Source organism: Notechis scutatus, unplaced genomic scaffold (genome assembly GCF_049901735.1).
Source record: "Notechis scutatus isolate UNSWTSFEM ecotype Mainland unplaced genomic scaffold, rNotScu1.2 NSCUCTG123, whole genome shotgun sequence".
Taxonomy (NCBI): domain Eukaryota; kingdom Metazoa; phylum Chordata; class Lepidosauria; order Squamata; family Elapidae; genus Notechis; species Notechis scutatus.
Window position 1 is genome coordinate 40673 of NW_028263009.1, and position 3953 is coordinate 44625.

Consider the following 3953-nt stretch of genomic DNA (forward strand, 5'->3'; position numbering starts at 1 on the left):
CATGGGAGCCTGACAACCGATCAGAATACAAGCTCCAATTCAAATCCCAACAGAGGGCATCAAACAATTGTATTCTCAGCATCTCAGCCCTTCTTTCCTCAACCAAGGCATGTGCTCCTGTCCACCATTAAACCATCTTCCAAGCAGTCACCATGTTTCCAGCGTCTTTCTTCCCCACTTGGAACTGAACCGAGAAGGAGATTTCTTCCAACAGAGGCTAGACAGAAACTTCAGATCTGCTCCCTGTTATTCCGGAGCGTCAGACAGGAGCAATTAGATGGTGCAAATCTCTTGACCTTTTGCAGCACAAGAAGGTTGAGATGTTCCCCTCCTTCTCCTTTGGGTTCCTTCTCCAAAAGGATCTCAGATTAATGGATCCCTATCGGGACCCCTCCATACCTGCCACGGCTGCAGCCTCGGAGCCCCCAACCTCTTTTCTCCCTCCTTCCTTCCCCTCCTCGATCGGGAGGAATAGGCGGCATTCATGGCCTGGACCAGAGTCTGAATGATACTGTAGCGATGACGGTAATTTATGATCCGTTTCCTGTTCCTTTTCTCCTGGGTCTCCAGTGGGGCTTTCTGGGTGCATCTTCTGTGGCCTTTGACAGAAAAGACGTGCTTGGAAAGGGAGCAGCGAAAATAATGATCTTGAAATGGATCTTCCACAAAGAAATGGGGTTCAAAGGCAGCATCTGTTGGCCTTTTTTTATCAGATAACCAAAATTCCAAATACTATGGATGTATTTGAGAAAACTGGGCTTCTTTTTGGATACCCTGCAAAATTTGTGAGGATCCAGACTTTCCCTTCAATGGATCCTGGCAAATGCATAAGTGCTTCATGGAAAGGAAGAATTCTTTCCCAGATGGAAAAAATTCTATGAAGTGGACAAAGACGTTGATTTGTCTCCACTTAGAGAGGGCCTCCCTGAGGGGTGCTGTATGTCCAGTTGTGAATTGTTCTGATATAACCACACAAATTCCATTCCTGACAAGCATCGGAGGGAAAGTCCTCATGAAATAATCTCCCTTTTCTGTGTCTGAAGCAAAGAGGCCAATCAGGGTCCATCTGAAATGGAGGAGCAGCTGGACAATTGCTGGGTATTGGAATCCTTCTTTGGGGAGCATCTGGTGGAAAAAGGGAATCTCCTTTTATCACTCAGAGCCTCTGAAGGAATTAGAGCAGTGATCTGAAAAAGTAATGAAGAATGCTGTGTTATAATGTGGTCCAGATCAACTCCAAAATATTACTTATTGACAAACCCAATTTTGTTTTGATGAATATATAAGAATAGTTTGTTCCTTAGTCATGGTTTAAAATATTTAAGACAGAATATTAACAAGATTGTCTATAAAAATGGAACGCAAAAATCATATTAAACAAAAAAAAAATAAAAAAATGCAATGTAAATTTCTGTGTCACCCATAAAATTTCAACAATTAGATTCAAATTAGCAGATGTTAGATAAAATGCCTGGATCTAAGATATAGGGCTGTATTATATGCTATTTTTGAGTACTAAAACCTCTTTCTCAGCTTCTATATCCCAAATTCTTTGTGAAGCAATTTTTCAGCTTCTTCTCTAGATGTACAAGAGCACAACTGCTAACAGAATAGTTATGAGTACATGAAATGGATACATATAAGAAAAATAAAAGAAATAGTAGGACAGTGACAGTAGGCACATTGGTGCGCTTATGTACGCCCCTACAGACCTCTTAGGAAAGGGGTGAGGTCAATCGTAGACAGTTGTACAATCCAATAAGTCTTTAATTGAAATTTTGTCTGTTTGGGGACTATATGTCTGTTTCATCACTTTAATTTTAACCCAATAATTATATACCCTGAATTTATACAAAGCAGAAATTGTGTAAATTAACAATTATCTATGAGGGCAGGAGCTGAACTCCTTTTATCCATCCCAAAGATACTCTTCTTGGTCTGAATATTTTTATACATAGACAGGACTATTGTCAACTTGATTCCAATTGGATAAGGCAGATATTATTGATATGTGAAAATGAACATGCTAATGGAGGACCTCAAAACCTGGATAGTTTTTCAATAGTAGAATATTCAGTAGAATATCCTCTAGGGACCTTATGGCTCTTCAGGCCTTTAATGGTCAATTTGAAGATGAACATAATAGACTAAAACATCGTTGATATGTTCCCTAATATTCTGAAAAGCTGCTCTTGAATTCTATGAAGATATTGGATCTGTTGTTCATCCCCACTACCCCACTCACCTTACCAGATAGAGAAAAACACACAAACCTGTGGGACTTTGTAGGTGCCTACAAACATTGACATCTGGATGGAGATGTCCCTGGCAGCTGCATCAATCAGAGCCAGGAGGTTCTCCTTCCTCCCACAGCCGTAGTTGGGGACATTGGATTCTCCATTGGAAAGAATGTCCAGCAAGGCATCTGAAGTGTGGAAGGTGCTTCCATAGTTGTCATGGATGTTGTAACCAAGTGTGAGATTGTGCAGGAGCTGGGAATTCTTGCTGACCATTTGAATAGCAAAAATTGATTTTAGGGTATTTGTTAGAGCAGAACTCTTCCTATTGAAAAGCAATATTCATGTTATTATATTCAATAGCAACAACAAATGTTTTTAAAATATATAATCCTTCACAAACCTACTAAGCCTTAGGCCAACATTGATCCAAATCGAATGATCAATTATGCAAATGAGAGAGGCAACTACAATTGTTTCAGTCACTACTTAAACAAAGGTCATTATTCAAGTGATGAACCCAGGAATGAACTGAGAAAGGAAAATCATCTGGATTTCATTCAGGTTTTTTAAAAACTCCATCTTTGGATTTTACTCTCTTCCACAAAGTAAGGCAAAAAGGAAGCCATCGATATCAAAATCATTCAGGAAATTAGACAGGTCCTGAGGTACAAGAATAAGTGAAATAAGAAGAAAAAAAGGACAGTGTTAGAATTGCACATGGAGGGAGTGCAACTCCATCACCCTGCATGACTTACGAAGAAGGTATAGGAGGGCTGTTGAAAGGCCACATTATAGGCAACACATATGTTTCAGTTGTGACCACACCAATGAGATGGTCTCCAGGCCTGTAAAAGCTCCATGGATTGTTCCCATCCTGGTGCTCCAAACTCAATGGGCATTTCCTTCTCAGCTTCCCACAGACTGATGGGGACACCAGCAGCAGCAGAAGCAGAAGCAGTAGGTCCATCATTCATGGCATTAATCAATCCACTTCCTCTTTCTAACACAAACAACAGGAACAGTTGGAAAAATGCAAAGACTCTGAGAAGTGCCAGTGGCTTTCCTGATCTAAACAGAGAACCACTCAGTTTCATCTGCAAAGGAGAGAAAGGTGCAATCAAGAGCAGAGCCTGTACCTGTCCCAAAACTTGGTCCCAGAGAGCTTCACCCAAGGAATTTATCCTTTTCTGATATAAGATCCTTTTCATGTGGCTTCAATCTGATGTTTACATGAAGTCTAAGACTGGAGATATAGCATCACAGGTCTCAAAGGCCCAGATGGTCATAATTACAGTGAGAAGGAACTTCTCCTCTTGGGATCCTGAACTTTTTCTGGGCTCCATCTGCAGAGGAGAGGCTGGAATAAACCATGTTAGTAAAAATTACAGATATACCCCTGGGGTCACTGTTTTGTTGTGGTTGTGGTCCTTCCTCCCAGTCAGGGCAAGTCCAGAAAGTGATGCTGCGGAAGAGAGTTCAACACCCAGGAAATTGACTTCTGCTGTCCTTCAACATGGCCTTTTGTCTCCAGAGATTGCTGGGGAAGGTCACCCAGAGCTATGGAGTTTGGTGCCGCTTCTAAGTTAATGCCATTTAACTGTAGTGTTGCCTGTTTTCTAATGACAATCGGCACCCTTGATCCCTGCCCAAGGTTAAGAGGAGACCCTGTTTGGAATTCTGTTTTATGTCATAATCCCATATATTGATCTTAAT

At 41.0% G+C, this 3953-nt stretch overlaps 1 long non-coding RNA gene across 1 annotated transcript; it reads right to left on the reverse strand.

The window, feature by feature from the left end:
• Positions 1-871: 871 nt before the first annotated feature.
• LOC148128710 (uncharacterized) lies at positions 872-3946 on the reverse strand. The gene is made up of 4 exons (XR_015746163.1): positions 3377-3946; positions 2996-3236; positions 2274-2562; positions 872-1187 (listed from the first exon to the last, which is right to left on the reverse strand). It is a non-coding gene; the product is annotated as an uncharacterized LOC148128710 (long non-coding RNA).
• Between the last annotated feature and the right edge of the window lie 7 nt (positions 3947-3953).